Raw genomic sequence first — 14,860 nt, 5'->3', positions numbered from 1 at the left:
GGGACTGGTTAAAGCGCTCTGTTAGCCCTTCCATTTGAGGATAATATGGTGTGGTCCTGAGGCTTCTGATACCCAGTAACTTGTACACCTGTTAGAGTAGACATTAAGTTAGTTCCCTGATCAGTTAATATTTCATAAGGGAAGCCCACCCTTGAAAATAATTGTACCAAAAGGCTTTTGCTTTTATAGGTTTTAGTGGAAAGACTTCCACTAAGACTTTAGTGGAAAGACTATGCTACTTGGCAGCAAACTAGCACCGGCTGTACATATAAATACAACAAAATGCTAGCCCTAACCTGAAGTGTGACAGAGCGGTCAAGAGATGACAGCGACAGAAAGGACTGGTTCTCACGACAGGAAAACATGAGGTTAGGTCAGCTCACCTATACGCGGGTCTTCCGGACCACCGGCGGCCTGATGTTTCAAAAACAGCCTTTTCAGAGACGAGAGGAACTTACTGAGATGACCAAAGTGAAGAAGCAGCAGGATGGTTTGATAACTCTGATCAAAACAGGACCGTCTTATCAGCAACAACAATACAACAGTTTGAAACACTGGAGGAGGAGAGACTGGGATCTGCCTGTACCTGAAAAAAAAACAGCATTTCCACAATTACAAATCGGCACAATAGTGTTCACGGTCAGTGTATCTTTTAGTCATTCGATTTTCATTTCAGAAACGGGTATTAAATAAACTAAAAACAAGCAGTTATTTGATTTTCGTTTTAAAAAATATGAAAATTAAAACTGAAATAAGAGGCGTTTTTCTTTTTCATGGTCAAAAAGAGAGGAGGGAAATTTAAAAAAATGATTCAATTTTCATTTTCTATTTCATTAAACAAAAAATTAAATCACTAGAAAACAGAAACAAAAAAAAGGCCTGTTTTTTGAAAGCTGTCAAGAAATATTTGGACATTGTCTCACAGATCTTTTCTGAAGTGTTTGTTTTACCATAGTACGATCACCTCATTAAATGTGTAAATTATTGATTCTATACGTTTATTGCATCTGAAAATGGTGAGAAATGTGACCGATAAATGGAAAATGCAGTAAAAGAAAGACAACTGGTTTTAGCACATTCTTTGGTGGAAATGTTTTACCAACAAGCCAGCACAGTATTTGAGGTCAAACATTTGAAAATGTTTAGATGTGCTCTTTGATCTGATCTGCTATTAAAGGTTGAAGAACTAAAGTTGGTTGGTTTCTAAGATAAAACGAAACACCTGTAGAGATATCTTTTTTAAATTTTTATTTGAAAGGAAGTTGAAAGATTCCATAAAAGCAATGAGAATCACTAAAAAAATGTATAAACTAAAATGATTTAAGTTTACTAAAATAGAAATATACATTCAATTTGAGCAACTAGGTTTTCTTTTACAGTGTAGCCATCTCTGTTCCTTGTTCTCAGTAACTCTGAAAAACAGCACCAGACAATCATAACTGTAAGAAAACCTTGAAAGAGCAACATTTTGTGGTAAAAAAAAAAGTGGAAACGTGTCCTTTGGGGTGCCCCTCCAGTGGGCAAAAAGTGGAAACGTGTCCTTCGGGGTGACCCTCCAGTGGGCAAAAAGTGGAAACGTGTCCTTCGGGGTGCCCCTCCAGTGGGCAAAAAGTGGAAACGTGTCCTTCGGGGTGCCCCTCCAGTGGACAAAAAGTGGTAACGTGTCCTTCGGGGTGCCCCTCAAGTGGGCAAAAAGTGGTAACATGCCCTTCGGGGTGACCCTCCAGTGGACAAAAAGTGGTAACGTGTCCTTCGGGGTGCCCTTCCAGTGGACAAAAAGTGGTAACGTGTCCTTCGGGGTGCCCTTCCAGTGGACAAAAAGTGGTAACGTGTCCTTCGGGGTGCCCTTCCAGTGGACAAAAAGTGGTAACGTGTCCTTCGGGGTGCCCCTCAAGTGGACAAAAAGTGGTAACGTGCCCTGACTAAGCTCCTCAGTATACAGTACATTGGCATCCTCACCTGTGTAACTTTTTATAGTTTCTTGTGTGTTTTATTACAGATATTTAGTGTTGGTGAAATAATATAATTTAACATTAACCAACATTTGTGTATATATATATATATATACACACATATACACACATCATCTAGCATTTCATTTAAATTGATACAAAGTTGTTAGCAACAGTTATCATTTACATATGCAGCAGGCACAGCATGACGTGTAAGGGTTTCTTTCCACATGAATATAACTTTATAATCACTTTCTCCATTGACTTTTGGTTTTCTTTCTTCCAAACCTGAGCGAACAATTGATCTCAATAGCTGCTAAATTTATCCCTGTGTTCACAAGTAAGTTATTAACTATCTGCTGATTCTGAGAAGGTAGGGAGTACAATGGATTTTTGTTAGCCTATATAATCTGTTCACCATTGTTCCACCGGATTTCCTTCACACTTTTCTGCCGGGCACATTCTCTTCCTTGCTCCCTGAGGATCGCAGCCTCCTTGGCACCCTGCCTTGTAATTTCAGAGCACATATTGTATACCTCAGAGATCTCAGATCATTTCAACATTGTCTTATAATAAGAGGTTGAAAGCATCTGTCATGCTGGGGTTCTATTGACGATCCCCCACAGAAGTTAGTTCCACCACAATCCAGTTATATTTACTGATTATTCTGTGCTCATGCATCTCAATACATATAATTTTGGGAATTGACTGAGAATAAAGACTTCTGCCTGAGGATTTCTGGCTATGTGATATCTGCTGCATGTTCAGAATAAATTATAAATAGCTTTGAGAAATGCAGTGGAGAACCTAAAAAATCAACAGTTAAAATAGCTTGAAGCCAAAGTGAGGTTGCTAAAGCCAAAGGAGTGTTTTGGTTATTTGTCAAACTTTGGATAAGGGCATTACAGTCTAGTGCCAAAGAAAATACACTTTCAGTTGCCGCAGGTGTCGAGGCTGAATAAGTGTTGAGACAAGAGAAGGGGTGTAGACAAAGTGTTCTCTGAGTCTTTGAAATATAAAACTGATCTCACAAAAAAAGGACCCCACACTTTCACCACATAAATGTATATTTTTGACAGGTCTGCCATTTTTCTTTTCATAAAGGATAGGATAGGATAGGATAGTACTTTATTGATCCCCAGAAGGGAAATACGGGCGTTACAGCAGCACAGACAAGAAAGCTCAAAATACACATTAAACAGAATAGATAAAAATAAATTATAAAAATAAAAATAAAAATAAAAACAAAAACAAGGGGTATATACAGTACAAAATAAATGATGAAGTTAACTGGGGGGAATTGAGAATTGAGACAGTAAAGTACTCCAAGGAGCCATTTCAAAGAGTATTTGCCCGAAGTCATGCTCAAAGAAATCTGCAAAAGTAAAAAATTATTACCTTCATTAAGTCCTCAATTATGCAGCACACGTTTTAGATTCGATTGCACATAGAAGGTCAGCTTCCCTCATTTTATTTTTTAACTCAGTTCCTTCTTTTTCTGTTCCGTCTTTCCCCTGTTCCTTTCCCTCTGATTAACTGATGTCTCCATCTTCCTTTCTAGCCCGAGGCCATAGAGGACCTGGCGCTCTTCAAGGGAAAGAAAAAAATAAGTAAGTAATAAATAAGAAACATTTCCCCCTTTTCTACTGAGATACAAGCCCTGGTACATATATCCCAGGCCTGTAGCCTCTCCTGATTATTTCTGAATGACCAACTGTTATCCTGTAAAGCCACAGAACACAGCCCATTCATGTTCCCAAGCAAGCCAGGTCAAGCCTATACATCGTCTGAAAAGCCAGGGAAGGCCTTTTGGCAGAGGAGTTTTTTTTTTTTTTTCATAATCTTATACTCACAAATTAACTAACTAGTTTCAAGGTAAATTATCTTATGTTTTGGGTGCAATTATTTGTAATCCTTGCCAAAACAACTTTCTTATCTCGATGAACGCAATTAATTCAACCACTACACAAACACATGTAGCATAGGAGAGCGAGCTCTTCAGGACAGGATCCTGCTGTCCTCTTCCTTCATCTGAATGACAAAGGACACTCCTTTGAAGAAGACAAAGTTCACATCCTGGCCAGGGAAGACCATTGGTTTGAAATGGGTGTTAAAAAGCCATCTACGTTAAGGCGGAAAAACCATTCCTTAACTGCGGTGGTGGGCTGAGTCAGCATCTTTCACTAACCTCAAATGATGTTTTGAGCCCCAGTCCCACCTTGGAACATGTGACCCCAACTACCTACAGACAACCGGGAGGGTTAACGACTCGAGGTGAAACTAGGCCAACGACTGTGAGTCATCCCTGATCATTAGCATCCTATTGATCCACAGAGGCTTACATTTCTAGCACCATCCACCAGTAAGCTTAGAACTGAAGAAGCCTTTCAGACGAGAGGGGAAATGTTTTCAAGATCTTCAACTAAGTCTAGTTGCCTTTGGATGAAACTTCAAATTTACTATGACCTGTATGACTGAGAACCTACCTGCTACACTTTATTGTCCCCTTGTGGAAATTTGTCCGGATGTGAAGGCAGAATGATTATTTAATGGAGAAAATGTTACTGATGTGCAGCTCAAATGTGATCACTTTTAAGATCACATTTTTAGTCTACTTTTATATCTGCTGTGTGTTAGAAGGTCAAGGGAGTTTAGTGTATAACAGGAAAGTTTTCCACACTGAAGTTTACAGAGATGGTCTGATCAGTGGAAGCAGATTTATAGGAGGAGGAAACACGAGGTGCATAATCTGACGACATATGGATACATCTTTTATTCAGATGATGTCTTTGGCCTCAGGCCCTCTTCGAGAGAGATTGAATCCAACTAATAATTAATATTATCAGTTATCCCGTCTTCTCATAATTATAGTTGATAAAGCTGACACGTTGACTCAAACTTTTATAATTATTTTCATCAGTCTGTTATCATCACTTTGCTCTTCCTGCTAATATTACACATACTTTTACTATTATTGGCATTGTGGCCATAAGTCCGTTCTAGCGGTTTTGTTGTTGTTGCTCTCTCTGATTGTTTGTCTTTATCCATTTCTTATTTTCTTTCTGCATCTCCCTCTATCCCACCCTCGAAGCACAACACAGTCTCAGTAGATGGCTGTTACACATGAGTCTGGTACTGCTCGAGGTTTCTGCCTCTCACAGCTCTTAGGTAACTATTGACAAGTGCTTTTCTCACGGTGGATTGACTTTGGGTTTCTGTAAATGATATGATAAAGAGTACAGTCAAGACCTGCTCTTTTTGTAAAGGGAGATTTCATTTGTTAAGAATTTGCACTCTACAAACAAAAAAAACTATTTGATTAATTGATTTTCTCAAGGAAATAAAATGAACTCATACAATGCTTTTCAGCGTGACATCAGCAAGTAAACCTGTTTTTATATTTAACAGTGTTTTAGTAGAAGAAGCATTACATTTTTCAAAGAATACACATTTTGGACTCTTTATCTTGTGATAATGGATCAGGATTTTAGAATGAGATCATTTCTAATAATTACGAGATCATGATCTCATAATTACGACTTTTTTTTACACTCAAAGGGGTCATTTTTTATTTTCTTTGGTGAATGCAATGGGCTTCTGTAATATAAACTTGTGAGTGGGAGACCAAACAAAAACTTGTATATTGTTGTTATTGAGCATACCCCGGCACATGTCACCCACAATTTTTAACGACTAACCGGTTTCCAAACTGAAAAGCTTTTGCCAAGACACAAAGCAGCATAAACTATCAAAAGTCTCATGGTAACCTCTCACTGAAATAAACAAACCATTTTCTTCTACTCACTTGGGCAAAAAGAAAAGGAAAAAAAAGGTTTTACGTTAAATCTCATGAAACATAGAAATGCTACCATTAAAGGTAAAGTGCAGGGGAGCTTTTATAGGAGAATTAAGACCTCTTTTCCTTGTTCAAGTGAAGACACGTGCTACAGCATTTTGTACAGGCTGACTGATAGGTCTTTTCAGACCCATAGGAACACCCTGATTATAGGAACTGCAATAAGCCAACCCAGATCGAAGCCAATTATTCCAAATCTGAATTACCATGACCTGGATGACTAAGAACCTACACCGACAAGCCAACCTGAGAGTAACTGAAGCATGGGCAACGTCTTATGCACCGTTTTTGGACAGAATGTACCTGATTTTTAACTGTTATGTTGGCAAAAAAAGGCCTTGAAATATGCTTTACTTGGGAGTTTTATGACATATTTCAGCCTATGTTTGTGTAGCATGTTAACTAGACAGAGTGTAAAATTTCCCCTCGCGGGATCAATGAAGTATACATTATTATTATTGATGGCGCTCGATGGCAGGCTTAATAATCTTTATCGTGAATTAATGAATCTCTTGGGTATCATACAGACAAGCACAATAACTAAAGTTTTGTTTAGGGCCAAAATACATTAGTGACCTCCTGATTAACTACAAACCATCCGAACCGCTCAGGTTGTCTGGTACAGGTCTGCTCTCTGTCCCCAGAGTCGGAACCAAACACGGAGAAGCTGCATTCAGTTTCTATGCTCCTCAAATCTGGAACAAACGCCCAGAAAACTGCAGGTCTGCAGCTCTTTTAAAGGTCCCATATTATGCTTTTTCTGCTTTCATATGCCCTTTAGCGTGTTTTTCCAAGTGCCCTGTGCATGTTTAGGCACATCTATGTGCAAAAATTCAAAGTCTGCGGAAACGCAGCTTCTCCTACGTCCTCCTGTTAGCTGTAGCATTAGCTGCATGTAACGCTCGGTTCTAGCCCCCCTCGATAAAAATTTGTCAGTGCGGCGTCATTGTCAGTGTGAGATCACTGATCTAAGCCCATTGGCTTGTTGTGGCAAGCCCTGCAGCTCATGTTGAAATTTCCAAGAAACGTGCTGAGCAACTGACCAATAACGACAGAGCGGATCGGCAGACCAATCAGAGCAGAACAGTGTGGGCTCAACAGAGTGCAGCAAGGAGGAGCAGTACATGAAAACAGACGCTTTTTTCAGACACACCTGTTTACAGCTGCCTTTAATTAAACAATTTTAAATGTTCTATTTTAATGTTTCTTTTCTTTCCTCTGTCATGATGCTTCTGTGGCTTGTGTGAAGCACTTTGAATTGCCTTGTTGTTTAAATGTGCTATATGAATAAATTTGCCTTGCCTTGCATAAGTCTTACTCATGATATTTGAGTATCAATAAGTCTTTTCTTTGTTATTTTGTTTTTAGAAATCTTAGAGTTATAACCATTTTATTCATGTTTGTTGATAAGTCTTTTTTATTTTAAAATAAAGAAATTCTATTAAATATAAAGCTGTAAGCCAGTTTTCTTAAATAGATGAATATTGTCTTTGGTGGTCAAACTGTCTGTAATTTAAGGGGCAACGGCTGGAATCTTGCCTAGGGCACCAAAATGGTTAGGGCCGGCTCTGCTCTGGGACTATCTTTGTTGTGCACCTAGGACTTACTGTATACAGGTACAAACTGATATCAATGTTCACAATTTAAACCAACCAAATGTAGTTGAATTATTGGCAACTGTTCTTGCCATTGTAGCTGGTCTGTCTGAAGTAGATCATTGGTAACTTTCAGCAGTGCTGTCTCAGTGCTATGGTGCACTCTACTTCTTGACTTGGCTGTTGTTGAAAGTTAAAGTAAGACAATGGTCTATCGTTAGCTAAGTTGCCTAAATCAATGAGAGCCTTTTTAAGGAGAGGTTTATTTAAAGCTATTTCAAAATATTGGGGTACATAGCTTGTTGATGTGAAAACAGCATAAATCAGGTTTAAGGTGCTTGAAAGGTCCTCATCTGGAGGCTGAATCTGCTTCATTTTAGGGCAGGAGCTTTGAATTGTGTCTAATCTTATATGATATGCCTTTATCATTAATGAAGCTCATGAAATCATATGAACACATGGCTGACTCAGATGAGTCTCTATTAGCCTGGCTACAGTTCTTGGTGTCTTAATGATTTCAAGAAGACCTTCTTCGATGCAAAGAAATTTATTGAATAATCACGTGAATAAAAAACAACTTTAATACTTGAATACATGGACACATGAAAAAAAAAAAATCATATCAAGGAAGAGTCACCTCAAGCATGCCCTCAGTATTTATTAAGACTACCTTGCCAGACTAAAGAACATTTTTAAATCTTTGGAGAGAGAAACTCAAGTTACCAAAGTTTATTTTAGTACTATACACGTTTGGAAGTTAGATGATGGAGCTGGGCGGGCCTCTGTTGTTTTGATATCTTTTTTAATATTCAATCAACTGTAATTTTAATTGAGAATGACACACTATCAAATAAATCAAGCAGAGAGAAAATTATATTTGCACAAAAGTTTTCTGTTGTGTTGAAACACGGCACTGAATGATTGCCGCTGCTTCAATTGCTTCCTTTAAATTGGCTACAGCTTCCGGCAGACATCATGTGGATTTTGTCTGCTGAGGGGTAGTCCACAACACAAAAGTCATCAAAAAAAGATATGATCCATGAGGGTTCTTTGGAAAGACTATTAAATGTTCAATTTTAACAATAAATGGGGTGTGATTAAAGAAGTGAGAAGGTTTGTTCACACTGTGACAAGAGCCAACTGAGATGAAAAGAAGTGAAATTAAAAAAAGTCTAAAAGAAAGAAAGAAATGTAGGAAAATGGGAAAGGTAAGGTTTTGCCTTTCAGTATAGGCTGTAAGAGGAGCATGCAGAGATGTATGAGCCAGTGTCAGATGTACTGAGATAACATCACATAAGCCCCTGTAATTGTCTTTGCCAGTGTTTAAGCAAATCTTTAACTATAAGTCACATAACAAGGTAATTTCTTTTAGTGCCAGCCCATTGACTTCATAAGAACAAAATATTCAAGAACTTCCCTCATAAGTGTTTTTCACTTTGATTTCTGTGGATAGTCTCTGCAGGCGGACACCTTGATTTCGAGGTTTTTACATAAAGGAACACTAAGGCAGAGATAAGACTACCCCCATTTACAGCTTAACATAAGTACAACTTCAGTCAATTTTACACATACACTTCACTCCTGAAAATGTCTTGATAGTACTAACCTGGAGGCCTGCATGTATGTATGCAAATTGAGCTGGACACAGCAGGCTCATGTCTTATATGTAAAGCTCTAATTCAAAGGTAGTAAAGAGCAGGCTTACATAACTTTGATGTCAAATCTTTATAAAAAAGTTTAAAGGGCCTCCCGTCGACCATACTTTCTGCACAGTTTGAGACATCATCAAAGCACTTAGTGGGCTACAAGTGCATGCATGTTGTTTCGTCAAAATGTCTGAATGCTGACCGGGGGGTTTGATATCTTTCTGGTAAAGTATCTGAGTGTCAAATTCACTAAGAGAAACAGTTCAAAAATCAGTAATGAATTGCATCAGAGAAAATTTCCCAACAGCACAGCTAGAAATACAAAATTCTACAATGTAAGCTGCTGTAGACTAACATATCATTTATCATAATGAATGGGCATAATGAGTTTCTTCTTATTTAGTTTAATTTGAAGGTGTAGTTATTATTTTAATCTCTTCCATAGAGCGAAGCGTACAAACTGAAAGTCTGTCAATACAATTGTTTATATCCAATAACAAATTTTGCACCTTGACCCATTTATTTAAAAATGTGTTGAGGCGCTGGTGGTGCAGTGGTTAGAGCGAGCGCCACATGGCCAAAGTCCTCCAAGCAGGCATCCCAGGTTCAAATCCAACCTGTGGCTCCTTTCTTGCATGACATCCCCTACTCTCCTTCTCCCTGATTTCCAACTCTATCCACTGTCCTATCTCTCGTATAAAGGCATGAAATGCCCAAAAATCTTTGCATTTTAAAAAAAAATTATTATTGTTTCACTGAGCATATCGGCTTTTTCCATGCTCTGCAAGTATACTATGACAACAAAAAGGCTTATTATTCAGCTGGAGTTTGAGATGGAGGTGAAGTGAACACGGAACATAAAAAAGGCTTCCTGCTTCAATTCCCTTATACCTTCAGCAGCAACACATTTTAAGAGTACTAGTCGATACATTTGTGTATATGTGCCCATGCTCTCTTCATTTAACACATTCAGTTAAAATTAGGTGTGGTGTTAAATCAATGAACAATGACTAAACTCAATTGAACTGCTTCAGTTTCAGGGTCTTGATATTGAGCGAGGTTAGCACTGTCATATGGTCATGGCTTGCTTGGACTCTGTAAAAAAATATTTTTCATAGCTATAGGATTTACTCGTTGCTACAGGATATAACATGACAAAAACATGATGAATATCGCGCCCTGATTAGACACAATTGTCTGCCGTGTGGGGCGTCTCTAATTCATCTTTAAATTCAAAATTAACAGGAGAGAAACATGTTTAGAAATTAGATATGTAATTAGAATAGAATAGAATAGAATAGAATTACTTTATTGATCCCAAACTGGGAAATTGTGGCTTTACAGCAGCAGGTTATCCAACACACAATATGAGTAAAAAACACAATGTTAGCAAATCTAAACACAATATAATATTAACTACAAAGTGAATAAGTACTAAAAGATATCAAAAATAAGAATGTGAATATATACAACCAGGATTTAACTAAACATTACTAGTCTTAAATAGGAAGATTAAATATTGAAGATTGAATGTACATGTGCAAAAACAGAGTCGTAGATGATTATAAATTAAATATGAAAGATTAAATGTAAATGTGCAAAAACAGAGTAGTAAATGGACAGTATTGACATAAGTTAAAGTGCATGAGTGTAGACATATTATAAGCAGAAACTATACAATATAACGGCGAGTAGACAGCCAAATGAAGTGAACGCGAGTGCAGGGATAATTTGTAAATTTAACGTGCAGAACAGATTACAGTATGGCGAGACAGACATTATCATGATTGACAGTTCTCTGCTCGCAAGAGGTGAGCTGTTGTACAGAGTTGTGGCCTTCGGTAAGAAAGATTTCTTGTATCTGTCCTTGTGACAGCGGAGTTGTATCAGTCTGTTGGAGAAGCTGCTCCGCTGTTTGTCCATTAGGGTGTGCAGAGGGTGATCAGGATTATCCATAATGGATAACAGTTTCAAGAGTCCTCCTCTCTGTCACCACTACAAAAGAGTCCAGCTTGCAGCCTATCACAGAGCAGGCCTTCTTGATGAGTTTGCTCATCCCAATTCAAGCATTTATTGCACATAATGCATAAAATAGTTTTGACATAATAATATAGCATTTGGCTTTCTACAATGATTTACTTATGTGATCTAGCGACTTAATTTCTTATCTTGAATTTCTCATAATGGCCCCTCCAGGGCTCTGTATGCGTTAGGGCAGCGCTCTCACGCTGACATCTCTCCATGAATTAAGAGTCTTGGTGTGCATTTTGATCATGTTTTTAAATTTGGCAAACAGATATCCACTGTTGTGAGATCTAGTTTTTACCAGCTCAGACTTATAGCCAAAATAAAATCATACCTCCCTGCCAATGATCTAGAAACAGTAATACATGCATTCATAACATCTCGCTTGGACTACTGCAACTCACCATATGTGGACTTGGACCAGTCATCCATCCAACGCCTGCAGCATGTCCAAAATGTGGCTGCTCGCCTCCTAACAGGCACAAAAAAGAAGGAACCACATAACCCCTGTGCTCTGTTCTCTCCACTGGCTTCCTGTTCGCTACAGGATTGATTTTAAACTTTTACTTCTGGCTTTTAAATCATTAAATGGCTCAACACCTCACTACCTAAGTGAACTACTACATGTTCATGCTCCATCCAGAGCACTAAGGTCCTCCAACCAGCTGCTCCTGGACGTGCCCAAAACAAGGCTCAAAACTAGGGGCGATCGAGCCTTTTCTGTTGCAGCTCCGACACTTAGGAACAGATTACCATTTAATATAAGATCTGCTGCTACAACTGAATTTTTAAAAACCCATTTCTTTTCCTTGGCTTTTACCTCTAGTTGAGTGTTTTATCCCAGCAGCAGTGTCTACTGGAACTTTTACTATTGTTTTGTGTTTTAATTTACTTTTAATTTTTGCTTTTACGTGTCTTTATGATGTTTTGGATGTAATGTATTTTGCCTAATTTACTGTACAGCACTTTGGTCCACCTCGGCTGTTATAAATGTGCTGTATAAATAAAGTTGACTTGACTTGACTTGACATGAATGCTTGTCCATAGGATTCAATTTTAGGAAGACAATTATATTCTGATATTTCCCCCATTTTACTTCATCCAAATGTGGAAGTAAAAACGAACCTACCAAAGAATATAGTAGCTTCTTCCTTCTTATTGATTACAGCAATAACTTGGCATTACAGTTCACTTACGGTAGATGGGCCTCCATCACTTTAATTTTACATTCAAATGATTCATTTTTGAGTGTTTTTCCAGTATTTCCACTGCATTTTAGTCTTCTTACTAAACAATTGTAACTGATAAAGCTCTGTGAACCATACCACTAGAGATATAAAGTACAGCAAAAACATGAAGCATATTTATTCTTGCAGCCCCCTGCAGTACAACACCTTTCTACATGTTGCTATATCTGGATTAATTAGGTACACTTCCGGAAGAAGTGATCAGTTTGTCAGGTTGCTGCACCGCCTTAAGGTAATTTGCTTACATGACCTCAGCTCTTCAATCAGGAAGAGCAGCAGTTAACCTCACTCAGTGTATAAACAACTCACACATACTGTACATGTGCTGCTTGAATAAAATGCAACAGTGATTTAGTGGGTGAATGCTTCATTTAATCCACGAGTTAGCTAGTTTTCTTACAGTCACACCATCATTGACAGCTGATTGTACCAGATGAATCAGAGTCTGCTCACACAATAAGCAACCCGTTTGGAATATGTTCTAGTGTCCTTGCACTTTAAAATATCTTACATTCATTTTTCCATGACTGGTACATCTGTATGTCTGGACTTAGCGAGGTTATAGAGTAAATTATTTACCAGATGTAATTTATATATAACTGAAACATAAATGGTTGCTGCACAAAGAAAATGGAACTCATGATGGATAGGCTGGGTCTTTGTAATATAGCAATAAGTAATGTATTTTACCTGCTTTTTGTAAAGTGTCTTAAGATAACACTTGTTATGAGTTGACGCTATACAAATAAAATTGAATTGAACATTAAATCACACCTGAATACCTTCATATGCCTAGGGGTCGGTATAAATTATAGATTTATCCTCACTAAGGGTAAGCAGCAGTTTTTTTTTCTTTGCAGTTGTTTTTTGATTGCAGGCCATTACATATTTATAGCATTAGCAACAGCAATTCTATTTATACAGCACATCTCACTACAGGTAAGCTCAATGTGCTAAATGGGGGGGTAAAAACATGAAAGTCCAAGAATTAACAGATGTTTCCAATCACATGTAATAAATCACATGTGCACATCAGACATAGCAATTAAATACCATAAAGCATGACAAGCAATTACATTTTAACGTAGAAAAACACATACAATAAATTGCACAAGAGATAACACATACACACAGAGTAATTCTTCATGCGCTTTGGAGAATAGTTAGGTTAAGTAGAGACAGTATAGGGATGGACCTCAGGTCAACAGGCAGCTTGTTCCAGAGAGAAGGAGCAACTAAAGGCCCCCTCTCTGGACTTTAATGTAATTCTGGGTACAGCTAAAAGACCTCCACCTGATGACCTGGGGGCTTGGGTCGGTTGGTAGACTGTGAGCTCATGAGCTGAACCATTGAGAGTGTTAAGGATTAGTAATAGTATTTCAATCAGTGGAAACAACTTAATCAAAGATAATATTTATTTTACATAACATGATGTTGAATTATTGTCAGAGAATGTTTTTGGTGCTTGAACTTGCTTGGTACACCCCCCCCCGTGGAGTCCAGACACTAGTAGTGGAGGCAGTAGCTGATGACATCTTCTGGGCGTATGGGATGAAGACTGGGATGAAATTGTGAATGCTTGGTGGTGATGGGGAGACACCGGGTTGCACGTAATGTTGACATGAATGACCTAGTGGAAGAGAAAGAAAGCCATATTTAAAAAGGACAGCAGTAATATGAGAGGCTAGCAATGAGAGAGTGGAAAGATGTGACATGAACAGCTAATGATTACAAGAAAATGAGTGAGCTTGCTTGGATAAGCGATGTGACACAGTAGGAGAATGAACAATAACCAGTGTGCAGAAAATAAAATCTTCCTGACGGAACTTTCGCGAGAGCTACATTTTAAAAGTGATTCTATTGTACAGAGGAAGACCAGTGGGATGTGTTTTCTTATTGTAGATGACCAAATAAACATTGACTATCTCCATTGTAGTCGTTTGCCCTGGATGAAACTGAAATAAATCACAATCTTTTGTGTCGATTGCTCTTCAATCAAATCTCTCTGCTTCCTTCCGTGTTCTAGGATTTTGTCATTCTGAGCCTGGAAAACTGCGACTCTGTCTTGTTAATGCTTCAAAGTAATTCTCCAGCCTGGTGGTTGATTGAACTGAATTGACATTTATCCTTCATTCAAGAATATGCATCTGGGTTTCTGTGGCTCTGATCATTCTGAATTTATTGCTGGTATAGAAATTTCTGAAGTGTTTTATATTCCAGTTCTGAGTAATATATGTTTTTTTTTTTTTTTTATTAGCTTTTAATGGGGACATCCTTTGAAGGGTTTTAAGATGCCTGCATCCAGCGGTCAAGTAAAAAAAAAAAAACTCTTATTTATAGAAATCTCAGATTTACGTTGGAAAAATGTTTCTTTTGTTGTTAATTATGTTCTCCCTTTTCAGTTCTTCAAAGTTCATAGCCTCTAAGAACCTGTTAACTATTCATAAATCATAAAGAGGAAAAAAATGGTTTAGTGTCCAATGGCACAACAAAATCCTGCACAGTTTTCTTAAATGTCATCTTACTTTTTTTCCAATTC

The sequence above is a fragment of the Labrus bergylta genome, chromosome 1, assembly GCF_963930695.1.
Source record: "Labrus bergylta chromosome 1, fLabBer1.1, whole genome shotgun sequence".
NCBI classification, from domain to species: domain Eukaryota; kingdom Metazoa; phylum Chordata; class Actinopteri; order Labriformes; family Labridae; genus Labrus; species Labrus bergylta.
This window is presented reverse-complemented; position numbering follows the sequence as displayed.